The sequence below is a fragment of the Ambystoma mexicanum genome, chromosome 4q (genome assembly GCF_040938575.1).
Source record: "Ambystoma mexicanum isolate Mex_15411 chromosome 4q, UKY_AmexF1_1, whole genome shotgun sequence".
Lineage (NCBI taxonomy): Eukaryota > Metazoa > Chordata > Amphibia > Caudata > Ambystomatidae > Ambystoma > Ambystoma mexicanum.
The window spans coordinates 176653897-176667614 of NC_090928.1; positions in this window are offsets into that span (position 1 = coordinate 176653897).

The following is a 13718-nucleotide window of genomic DNA, read 5'->3' on the forward strand; positions in this document are numbered from 1 at the left end:
AAAGTGATAACGCAGTTTTTCGGCGAACCTTTATACCTTTGACTTACAACAAACTGCCTTTTCCCTCCCTTTCTGAAAAGATGGGAAAACCTTCTCTTACCTTTTGGAAGGTCTCTGCATTCTTTGAACAAAACTTTCCAGAACTGACATGAAACTTTAGAGATATAAAAATATGATTACTTGATCGACACATTTTTCTGTATCACGTACCTAAACTAAACCTAAGATCTTAAAAAAGAGGTGTACCTTGATTGTTCACTAATTCAATGAGAACACCATAAGTACCAGAGCATTTTCACTGCAAGCTACAAAGGTTTGTAACTCCTCAACCCTACATTTATAATTAGGAAATAACCCACTAACCATCAGGGAGACATTTAAAATATAGTTATTTGAGCACACTGTTAGATTACAGCTTGAGCGTCACCATTAGCTTCCTTTCGACCATAGCTCTCGGTTTTCTCTTTCGGGCAACATTAGCACTCTATAAAACCCATAAACTCTTACACAGTTCATATTTACCTGTAACAGTAATGTTTTCTTTTTTGGCTTATCTATATACAGAGTATGTTGTGTACACAGTCTTTTATAGAGTGTGTTCATTAAAGTGTTTACTGTACCTTCTGAGAACCCTGCTAACCTCCCGAGAGTTACACCTGTGCGGCTCTGCCAACCTTCCCCTTGGAAACCCTTTGCACTCAAATGGAATCCCTGTGAACCAAATGAGGTGGATGTGCCTGGACCCTAGAAAACATCATTTTTGTTTGACTACCACCACTCTGGATTCATTATCCCAACCTTCCCCAGATTAATGTGTTTTTCCCCTGACCCTGGAATACACTTTTAGGGACGTTGAGCTCCTCAATGACATTGTTGTGTACATTGACCACTCACTGGATTATATCATTTTGCATATTGCACCCCTTGATTAATATTTTTGGACAATTGACCCCGGGATTTGTTTTCTGGATTTTGCACACCAGGATTTGTGTTTGTAAGTTGGCAATCATGAATTTGTTTTGTTTTATTGGTAATTGGTATACAGTACCTGGATTCTTTTTTTGGGTGTTATCACCCCTGGATTTTTTGGGCACCACCTACAATATTTCTGTCAATTATATCAATCAAATGTATAAATATTATTTGGTGCAAACCAGATCTACGTAGTACAATGTATAAAAATCATATCTGTAAAGAACCACAGGATACTCCCACAGTCCTGGTTCCACTCTTGTAGTCCTCAGCCACTGCAGATTAATCATGTACCTACACAGAATCTAATAGTAGTTCCTTCATGGGATCAAAAACATTCATCATTATTATGAGTCCTTTCATTCCAAAATGTAACGAGGCAGGCAGTACTGGCCAACGCATTTCAGGCTCAACTAATACAAAAATAAATAAATGTTGAATATTATCTCCTTCAATTTATTATGTACAGAGACTCTTCTTAACTCCAAGCAGGCTAACGCAAAAAAACATACCTCTCATAATGAAACATACATAGCCATGGACATAACCACACTCGCAGATACACTAAGGAATTGTAAAGGAGCAAAACGTTCTCCGTACATCATTCTCAATGTATCCCCACATCAGTATTCCATGATGAAACAATTAAATATTAAAATAGGCAATAAGGTACCTGGAAATGCTGATAAATCTACTCTTCAGAGAATTTATGCTGGACCAATGTCACTGAAACATTAAACAAAGGAAAAATCAACTTGTGGACATCATATAAAATTCCAGATGTGTACAAAATAACAATCCATGATTATCGGAACATGCTAAAAGCGCAGCAGAGGGCCAGCATAACCTCTCTTTGAGGCACTAGTATTGTACTTTCACTTTGCCTCAACCTTAGATCATACATATAGCACTGGATGCCGTAGTCAACATGCACATTAATGGACAATCGTCATTGCATATGAAACGTGATGACACCACTACCGATCACGTCATTGCGATCTGGTGAATCTTATAATTGCAAAATAAAGTATGTAAAGTATGCTAATCCTAGATGTAATACATCCTATTCAAAGAAGCAATACTAAAAGCAGATGTAAAACATTACACATACTAAAACATTTAAAAATAAACAATGTTTACAAACAAAATAAAATGTGTAATTACAACAAACGCATGTGATTTACTGATTCAAGTTGTCCTTCATACAAATAAGTGATACAATATCGAAAATATACCTAGGTTTCCTAATGTAGTTATAATGTACAGGTTGATTCAGAACCCACTGTATTAAATAATTATATAATAATTAAGATTCCTCTACTTCTCAAACTCAGCCTCATAAAGAAGCAACTTCATACCCATTCTCTCGTTATCTATACATAGCTCATACTGGCATCCTTGACAACATATGCCCGAGAATTGGTAAAAGAAAAAGATCAAAAAAGGGTATAGATGTGACTGGTGGTCATTGTCCCAACCAGTAATATGAAATACATCATTGCTTGTGATACCTGTATCAGAAAAACTGTTTAACATATGTAATGTCTATAATGAACCTACCAAAAATTAATCAACAATATTGACATAGTCCTAATAACAACTGGTGGTTATTTCTAAAAGAATATGAAAATCATGAGCAGATGTTGTGATGGATGCAAGGTCCTACAAACATGTGGTGAAGGTCATTCAAAATAAACAAATATCTTATTTTATAAATTCTATGTGTTTGTTGGCAATTTGCATCACTATCAGATCATGACACTCAAGGATACAAAGTACATAGATAGTTGGACACTTATCTCTCTGTTTATGCATAACATTGCCTGAGTTGTCATTTGTTAAGTCCAATGGCCAACCTAAATAAAACAATTGAGATTCAGTTCTCCATTCATTCCTTCAGGAAATAACACTGTTACATTATATATCCAGTACGCCTCCCTTTGTTCAAGTTTAGTTGTTGCAGACATAAAACATATCTTAAGATCAATTACTTACAAAATTTGAAATGGCATTTGCGTGAGCTGATGCCTATGCTCATCAAAGTATCTGGCAACTGGTGGGTTACAATTGGGTGTTCTGGCATTCGACCTTTGTTGATTCAACCATACCTTAGCTTTTCTGCTAGTCTGTGAAATGTAAAAGATGCCACATGACCACCTAATTAAGTATATCATGTTGCTAGTGTCACATGTAGTAACATTTCTTAATTTGATTTGTTGTCCTGTTGTAGGGTGTTCCCTTTAGTGACATTATTGCAGTTAATGTAAACGCGTTATGTACCCATCTTTTTATTACTTATTATAGGGTGCCTTATCCTATCTGTGTTGACCAACAGGTTTCTCAGATTATTGCTCCTTTTATATGAAAATGTAGGCAGTGTTTGAAAAAGGTCTCTTGTTTGTTATCACATTGCAAAATACTCCAGTTATTTATAATTTTTTTAATCCTGTTACTCCAAACACTGTACTTAGAGACAAGTACTATAGCAGGTTGATCTTTAGCTAAGGCGGTGTACATAAGAGATTCCCTTGTTTTTTTGGAGACAATTTTCAAGCTTGTTCTAACTTAGCTTGTGAGTAAAAAAGTTTAGTTAACACATTCTGTTGTTCATCTTTATAACTACTGTAAATTGATAAAGCAGCCTTGAGACAACCGTGGCTGAACCCCTAATGTAAATTGACGATGAAAAGAGCAAGTATCAGGAACTAGTAAGAGGCAGCAGTAGTGGATCCCTACTACTGTGGCTGCCCAGAAGAAAAGGAATGAAATATTAGAAAAGGTCAGAATCCATTATTTGCGCCAATTTAGCTTGTTGTATTCTCAAAACTCAATGTTGAAAAGAAAAAATGATGAATTGCCAGGTGTAGCACAATCAATTTCATTATGACATCCTCAAGTATTAATTTGACATCCTCAATATAACATCCTCAACACGTGCTTTCCCGCATTTTTTCCCAAGCGGTTCATCACGAGGGATAATATTGATATAGAAGTTAAGAAAGAAAAAGCAAAAATATAAGGTTGTTTAGGCTCTACCCTTAAACAATTGCATATTTGGAACTTTCCCAAAGAGCATTTTCTATGTGTAAAAACTCGTACTTACTCATGTATTTTGTTGTAGGCATGAAGTTCAATTTTAATTGTCAAATTTGTATTAAAAAATGAGTGTTGGACTCCAGATCCTTCAAGTTACTTTGCTGGATTTCTAGGATTTATTTCTTTCACCTGGTAAGAGTGTGAGCCTTTTTCCCACTCTTACATGTGTTTTGCTATGTGTGTTTAACATGTTCTTGTGTTCAAAGACTGTGGAGCCTCACCTACTCCACAGGCATCATCTTTTTACTGTGTGTTACACAGCACCTTCAGTGCAGTGACACAGGGTAATCTTTTAGTCTTCCCAACTCAGACTCCATTTTCTGGGACTGACTACTGTCTCCCAGAACATGTAAAGTTGCCATTAACTTTATTAGTCTTTTAAAAATCCACCGACCCAGTACAAACTATCTTACATAGAGTACTGGAAAGGATTAATACTTATCCCTTTTTGTCTGTTTCTCTTGGAGCATTGTTTCGCTCCTTTTCATCAAGACTTGGCTGTTGGCAGTGGTAACTAACCTATTTTTCCTACCGCGGTTATCCTAAATAACCTTGGTATTGTTTTAGGCTATCTTGGTAGCCTCAAACTTAAACCCGCTAGACCATATACATTTTTATACGGTTCTGGCTGGGTTTATTCGCCATTTCTTTTTGAAAATGTCTTTCTCGTGTTTTACTCCACGTGCCAAACCAGGTTTGGTTTCTTTGTTCACCGTCTCTTTGCGGGCTTCTACACAGAAGCCCTCCTTAAGTGCCTGAAGTCTGGGTAGGCAGGATGTGAGGGAGGGGTTTTAGGACTCCTGCCATGGGTTCCCTTGGTAACCCAAGTAGCACTCCTGTTTGATTGGCTAGGTGATTGTCTCGCCAGGACAGCCACCCTGCTGTGTGATTGACAGCCAGGCTGTGTGAATAGGGGAAAACTGCATAAAAAGCAGGTCTCTGGGATTGGAAAGGCAGAGTCGCCACTGGAACGAAAGAACCAATGAGGAGCTGATGGAAGAGGACCCCTAAAACGTATGAACCGCCCGGTGAAGCCCTGCTGCAGGTCAGAATCTTCAGACTCCAACGACAGAGAAGATCTATCAGGAATCCTCTTCTCCTGAGCTGGTGTGACCAACAAGTTCACCCAAACTGCAAGCCAAGACTCCCTCCTCTGGTCGAATTTGCTGTACAGAGCTACAGTGAACCGGATAGCCAGGAAGGTCGTACCCTGCTTGGGTTTTAAGGACCTTTTATTTGTTGCTTTGCTCTGCTGCTGATTTCTTCCCTGGGCAGTGCGGGACCCTCCAGTCTTCCGACTTCATGTCTGTGAGCATGCAGAAACTGTCAGGAACGTCCGCCTCAGCTACAGCTTCTTACTGTGCAAGTCTGGTTTTTCGTTTCGTCCAGCCGTGGTGAAGGTGTGTGAAACCTTTCGCCAATCCGATGGCTTGTCCTTCTCTACTCTTTAAACCAACTTTTCTGCCAACCAACTTCATTCGGAACTCTTGGCCATAGACTTAACTGCGAACTACCCTGAACTGTGTGATCTTGAGCAAAAGACTTTTGTTCTATTGACTTTGGCCCTAAGCCTTTTTGATTTGATTCCATCACTGTAGTTCCTCTTTCTAGATTGCCCTGCTTACTTATCTGTTGGTGCAGCTCAATTTTTACCTAACTTTGTCTTTCCCTCCCTTTTTGGAGTGCCATTTCTCTCATACTTCATTGTGAGTTTAACTTGTTCAGAATCTATTGGGAGTGGTGTGGTGTATTAAGAGTGTGAATTTTCAACTGCTTTACTTTAGTGAGATGTTATACAACTGATGTGTAAATAAATGTGTATTCTTTTACTCAGAAACCTTGAGTCAGTGCTTTTTTGAATCATAGTAATTGCTGTCCTTTGTGTAACTATTTGATACTGCTCACTTGCGCTTGAGATAAGTCTGGCTGCTCAGCCATCGCTACTACTTTACTGTGTAGTACAGGCTTGTACCAAGGTGAATTTTTACTGTCACTTGTAGTCTTAATTGTGTGTGGTGTTCCCAAAGGGTACTGCATATAATTCTGCCTAACACCACGCCCATATTGCTTGAGGCAAAATTTGCCTTTGCTTTGAATGTAGCATTGCCCTAAATCCGATCTTGTTTGCTCTATTTAGAATAAGGGTATCAGGTGCCTTGTTACTGAGTAGAGACTTATAATAAGCATTCATGGTGAACATAATTTACTGGGAGTAGGGCAATGATTACATTATTCATTAAATGACTTTCTTAATAACTGAAAATACAAAGAAATGCTTGTAACAATGGTGTCACAAAAAGTTATTCATCCCAGTATAAGAATTTAAACCAGAATGGCATGTATCCAAAGTATTTATCCAGTAAAATTCTCTACGGCATACATTTAGTTCCTTATTGACTCCTCTCCTCTTGGCGGAAGATGAATGCTTTCCAATCCATAAACTGTAATGTTCTGAATATTCTGTTCTGTATGGTCAGTTACAAAGTGGTAATCTAGAGGATACTTTAGGTCCTTGTTTTTAAATGCACAAACATGTTCTGCAATTCTTATTTTTAATGGACAAATAGTGCTGCCAATAAAAAAATGTGGGCATGTGCATTGTATCGCGTGCACTACATATTTGGTATTGCAATTCACAAAATGCTTTATCTGACGATTTTTTCCATTTGGTAATTTGAAAAATTGTTTCCCATTATCAGACAGTGGGCACATGGTACACTTGCCACATTTAAAGTTCCCCTGCAGTGCTTTGGTATTCCAAAGTTGTTGGAGTCCCACCTCTTTGGGTTCTGATTTGAAATGCGACGGAATAATACGTTTCTTAATTATTTTTGCCCGTCGGTACGCAATTAATGGATGATCATCAATGTGAGGGGCCAAGTCTCGATCCAGCTTTAGAATAGACCCATTTTTGGTTAATATTTGTCTCAATGATTTCGTTTGGGAACTATACATAGTTATAAAACTCACTGGACTTTTATCTGGCCTCATTGGTGGTTTAGGTTTTGAAATTAGGAGATCTTCCTGTGTACTTTGAAAAGTTTTGGCATTTGCTTTCTGAATGGTTGTCCTTTGGTAACCTCTTGCTTGACATTTTTGCTTGAAAGACTGATTTCAGCATGTTTTTCAAATTCTGATTGTTGTGATCAATTTCTTTTAACATTTAATTGTTCGCCAAAAGGAATATTGTGTATGACTGAGTCGGGTGATTGCTTGCAGTATGTAATATGCTGTTTCCAGATGTCAGTTTAATGAACAGAGTGGTTTGAATTCTCTCTTGCTCCACATAGAGCTCCAAATCTAAAATGCTCAGTTTGTTAGTACTGTTGTGTGATGTGAATTTCAGATTGTAGTCATTGTTGTTGAGATACTGAAAATAATTCATTAGTGAGATTTCATTGCCTTTCCATATAATAAGAATATCGTTGATGTATCGACCCCAGTATATTATTTGGTTTGTGTTGGTGAAGCAGGGATGTTGCCACACAAAGCTAAATTCGTAATGTCCCATATACAAATTTGCATATGAGGGTGCACATTTAGCACACATGGCAGTCCCTTGCTTCTGTCAGAAGAGTTGATGGGCAAAGGTACAATTTTTATTGTTAACAAAAGTGCAACATTTCAATGAGCACGAGATTTTAGGAATGATAAGAAACTGAATGGGATTTCAAAAATTAATGAATGATGTCTATGCCTTTACTGTGAAGGATACTTGTATACAATGATGATACGTCCAGAGTGACCAGTCTGTAATCAGTTTCCCAAATGGTGTTTTCTAGCTGTTGAATAACATATTTAGTATCTTTAATGAAAGATGCTAACCCTGATGCAAGTGGTTGCAGGTGGTAATCAATATATTCGGAGATGGGCTCAGTGAGAGATCCAATGCCGTTGATAATTGGTCTACAGTTTGGAAAGGTATCAAATGGTTTATGGATCTTTGGAATAAAATATATTGTGGCCATGATAGGAAACAAAGTGTGCATGAAGTTGTATTAATCTTCAGATAATAGTCTCAAGTCTAGCCAGTGTTTGCCCATGATATGCAAATCTTCAGATAGTTTCTTGAGTGGATTAATTTTCAATCTTTCGTAACATTGCTCATCATTAAGATGTTGGTATACTGCAGCTACATAGTGTTTAGATTCCATTAATACAATTTTGCCCCCTTTGTCAGCCATCTTCGTTACTATTGATGTGTTTGTGCTTAGTTCCATTAATGCTTGTTTCTCCTTAATTGTCAAGTTATTTCTCAATTTTGAATTGTGTCCTTTCAAATAAAGTTCTCTCAGGTCTTGTGTAGTTGTTTTGAAAAAGATGCCTATGACATTATCTGGGGCAAAATTTGGGATGAAGTGAGACTTTGATTTAAAAGGAGTTTCTTCCGACAGACCCATCTCTATATCGAGTTCCTTGTAATGGTAGTAAGGGTGTGTAAGTCTTCTTGCTCTTGGAGATTCAAAAGATTAACTGTGTCTTCAGAGTGTTGTTCCATAAGTTCTGATGGAAGCTATTTATTAGTATTGTCTTTAGATTTGTAAAGGTTGGAAAATAATGTCTTGAGTTTAAATTTTCTGCAGAACATGCATAGATCCAAATTAGTGGTAACATTGTCAAGTAGGTTCGAAGGGCAACATTACAGTCCTTTATTTAGTGCTGAATGCAAATCTTTTGAAACCGAAAGGCTTGAAAGATTTATTAGTATGTTTTCTTGGATTGGGTATTTTCTGATCTTGTTTGCATGCCTTTTATGTTTTGGACGGGATCTGGAGAGACTGCCCTTTCCCCTCTTGCCCCTCCTGTGTTTTGTCCGCTGCCTGTGGAAGTATTTTGTGCTGGTATCCTCTGGGAATTCAGTTGTGAATTCTTGTATTTCTGATATTCCTCATCTTTATAACTACTTTTGTCACTAATAAGGTGTTTTACTCGAAGTAACTGACTATAAAGTATGCTTCGTAGGTGCTTAGTGGATGAAAACTCATGCAGTGTAATAGGTTTTTCTTATCTATTAGTTTATGAAAAATAGTGCTGCTGATCTTCATTCATTCGGAAATTACTTTAACATCTAGAAAATTAGCTCCCAGATTGCATACACATGTTGTAAATTAAATGTGTTAATCAAAAGCATTCAGAATATCAAAGAGAATCGGGGGCGCTGTTGCGCACGTAGAAAATGGCTGCCTAAACCCATCGCTCCTCCATCACCCCAAGATCCTGCGCTTGAAGATCTGCTCATAGGCCGTCTAGAGGGCTGAACCCTGCTGTGGCGATTGCCGGTGTCCTTGTCCACGACTTGTGAAAATCCGGGCCCGCTGCGGTACCGGACTCCTGAGATCTGGCTGTTAACAAATCCGCTGACGTGAGCATCGGTGCCGTGCCGACACGCGGCACCAACGGAATCTACCCAAGGGCCGCGGTTGCTGAGCGCTGCGGGCCGCGAGTGAGCAGAGTCTATGCTGGAGGCCCGTGCCCTGCCCTGCTGTCCGGCCTGCTCCCTTCACGTGGTGGTGGTTGGAGGCGCCTGTCGATCCTTGGAAGCCCCAGCTCTGGCCTGCCCCTATACCGGCCTGCTTGACACTCACCTGCCCTTGATCCTGGAATATCGTGGCTTTTGCCCACGCATAGACCCGCAGGCGGTGGAGCTGGACAAACAAGTAAGCGGCCAGCGAGAGGTTGGGGGAGTATCGCGGTGCAAACATTTCATCGAGATCCGCTAATCTAGGGCTGCGGTCCTCCTGATCCCCACCCGCCAATTTAGGCCTGTAAACACTCCGTTAGGCCGATTGAAGCGTGCCGGGTAGCTCGGCGATTTGATTGAGGTGGTGCCTCGCCGACCCCATACTGCGGCTACATGGCCCCGCTTGATACGCCCTGCAGGCTTGGCCAAACCTTGTGATTCTACTTTACAGACCCTGGCGCTTGGGGGTGCGCTGGCTCTCGCCCGCGGTCCGAGGTTTTGACCCTCCTGAGTTCCTTGGACAAACTCACTTTACACGTGCGACTCGCCGTGGGCATGGGCGAACCAAGAAAGTCAAACAGGGCATCCAAAACCCCCGCCGGCAGGAAGAAGGGCCCTATGGACACGTTTACCAACACGACTAGTCATGCTATGCTGGGGGACACACATCCGGATGAGGGTGCTCAGGTCAGGTTTTGTACAAATTACTCGTCTCAGTCCAGGGGTGACGCTCATACATCCAAATCTGGGATTTTGCCCCGAAGGCCATAAGTTAGATCCCTTTGGTAGATATGCTTTGGTGTGGGCTCGATTGCAGGACAGCGGATGCTACTGGTAAACACATATGGCCCGAACATTGATGACCCCGCCTCAACATCGCTATGGACCCCAAACTGGACAAATCCAGCACGGTTGTTAGAGCACCTAGTAGGGCTGTGCTAACTTTGCGACCTGTCCTTTTCCAGCTCTCCCTCGATGACGCCTGGCGAGTGATGCATCCGAAGGGACAGGCCTACACATACTACTCTACGGTTCACGATTCCGAATCCAGAATAGATTATTGGTTTGTTTCCCACACTATGCTTGCTGTGACAAAGTCATGTGAAATACTTCCCCGTACACTCTCTGACCACTCCCCGATAACACTTGAGGTTGCAATTCAGAACTGCCCTAGATCTCCCAGAAGATGGAGGATGCCCGGGGGATTGCTGAGTGACCCTGTGGTGGTGGAGGGGCTACACACCGAAATTGCAGAGTTCCTCGAAATCAACATGGGCTCGGTTGATAGATGTTCCACGGTATGGGAATCCTTTAAATATCGTTAGTGGACCATGCCATATGTCAAATACATGTCAATGTTTCATCCCTAGTATTTGAGATATTTGTGCCAAACTGGGTGATTTATGAGAAGCTGCATTGCAAATGTGTGCATATAACAGTTAGCGTGGGGTGTCATTGTGGCACCCATTGCTGTTCCGGAAATTTGCAGAAAATATGATTGTTTGATCCTAAAGAATGCATTTTGTAAAATGAAATCCACTATAAACATGATACATCTTTTATCTGCCTGATATGAACTTCTTACATCAACACCAATTCTACAGTCTACTGTCCTGATGTGTAGTGTATTGATTTGTATAAACTAACTTTATCCACTGTGCATAGAATATCTTCATTCTCTAACATAACTGATTGTAATATCTGTAAAAAAATGTGTGGAATCTTTAATGTAAATCTGAGTTTTCAGTATCAATGCATTCAGAAAATAATCAATGTGTGTGCCCAATGGTTGCAGTATGCCCTTTCGTGGCCACAATCGGGCACAATCGGGCTCCCAGATGGCAAGCAGCTGAGGGAGCACTCTGTGTTCACACTGGTTCCGGCGCGGCTCCTCCTCCATGATGGGCGAGGGTACTGGCATGTCAGCACTCCCTTGCCCATTATGGATGTGCTGCCAGTGGGGAGAAGCCCAGACTTGTCTGCCCTGTACATCCAAGCGTTGCACTCTCCTCCTTCACTGGTACTGCTGCTGGGTAGTCTGATGGGCTACCTACTGCGTAGCTGTGGTAAAGAATGCGTGTGCAGCTCCATTTATAGTGCTGCCTTTTGTATAATGTGTCCATGTTGCACTTTCAGTGCTATGCACTTTTGTTTCGGTTTCAGGTGTAGGCTTAATAGGGCCTGAGTAGGTTTGTTTCACTCATATGGGTGTCTGATGCGCTTCCCCTTCTCTGATTGGCACCTGCTCTTCAGGTGTTAGTACGAATGTAAAACATGGTTTATGTATGAATCATGACATAGTGAAGTGAACAATTGTGCATGTGAACTCTGTTTGAAATGTTCACCTGGTGGTGAAATTGCACGGATTATACATGTGATGGCAACTCCTGCACCAACTATCAGGGCAAGCTGCTCTAACAATGCACGGGAACGTAACTGAGCTTCTATGTGTCACCAGAAATAACATGTGTCAATGTATAACCATGCCATGCCACAATATCAGTATGCATAATATGGATGCATAAAAATGGATATGAACTGTGATTCAGCAACAACCATTGTTAACTAATAACCCTGTTATTCTGCAGCAATTGTACGTACAGCAGGCATAAATGAACCCACATCGAGTAGCTAAAGAAATAGGTAAGATATTCCAATGTGTTTATTTAGAGACACCGTTTATTTAAAAATACCAGCATGAGACTATCGATAGGCTGAACATTGCAATCATTATTAGGAGGTTGGGTAAGATTTACGGAGCTACTGGATGTATTAAGCTCACACCAGCACATCTTTCCATTCAACGTGTGCAGGACGCACTGTCTCGCACTCACAACAGCACATAATCATCACATTTACATTATTGGTACAATGACACTCGACCATGTCTCACATTTTTGTATGCTCGCGGGCCTCCCCGCGAGTCATCCAGCACGCACACAGGCACACCAAGAACACACGCCGGAGACGTGCGATGGCTCCGGTCTCCGGCTCGAACTGCCGGGGCACCGCCTTTATTTTCTTACCGCGCATGCGCGAGCTCCGTGAGTCTCGCGCATGCGTAATACGTGTACCCAGTACACAACACTCCTCCTCTTCCCCCCAGAAACAAACATTTGAACATGAAAACATCAAAACAGAACTTGCTTGTCGTTAGGAACTGGAACGGCAAAATGTCCTTTCTAGGGGGCTGGGTCCATGATGAAGTCTCGGAACCTCTGGGGCAGCCTTCGTCCTGCCCTGCTCGGGTATCGTGGCGCAGTCTCCTCCGGGACCTCCGCCGTCTGCATATCTGCCATTGGAGGGCACTCTTCGTGCTCTGCCCCACTCTCTTGTTCCGGAGCGTGGTCCGCCGCCGCATCATCTTCTGCTGTCTTGATACGCTTGAAGAAGGATACATTCCGTGTAATAGTACCTCTGGCATTGGCTGCTGTGACCATGGTTCCCTTCACATGAGTTACACCCAGCGGTTGAGTCTCATAGGTTGTCGATAACTTGCCCTCCGACCTTCTATTTCGTACTAGTACGGTATCACCCACTGCTATCTGCCTCTCGGGGAGCCTTCTCCGTACTGTCTCTCTCTCATTCCTGGACACTCTGTCCGACTGCACCTGCTCATTGTCTATCACACCTGGTTCCCGCCCTTCTGACTCAGGTATGAGCCCTCGCGGTATCCTTTTAAAGAGCGCTTCCGCCGGGTCAACTCCCGTGGATCGGTGCGGAGTTGTACGATACTCTCAGAGAAATTCAAACAGGTTCCTTCGGAGGTCTTCCCCTCCATTTCGGATATGCGAAATATCTTGTTTAAGGTGCGCATGAAGCGCTCTACCTCTTCATTGGCCCTTGGCCATAACGGGGTGACTTTGCGGTGTTTTATTCCCCTTTCTTCACAATATCGGGCAAACACCTGCCCCTGGAAAGGTGCCCCATTGTCCGAACACAATTCCACAGGGAAACCATGGGTGGCGAAAATCTTGTCCATCGCTATGGTGGTGTGATCGCTGGCCGTGGATTCGACCAGTTCCACTTCGGGATAACGGGACCACTGGTCGGTCACAACCAGGAAGTACAGACCCCGACCGGTGGAGCTGAAGTCGGCATGGACTGTCCCCCAGGGTAGTTCACTTCTTGCCATGGATTGTACTGGTGGACCTCTCTCCGCTGGGCTGGTGGCCTGGCATGGGATGCA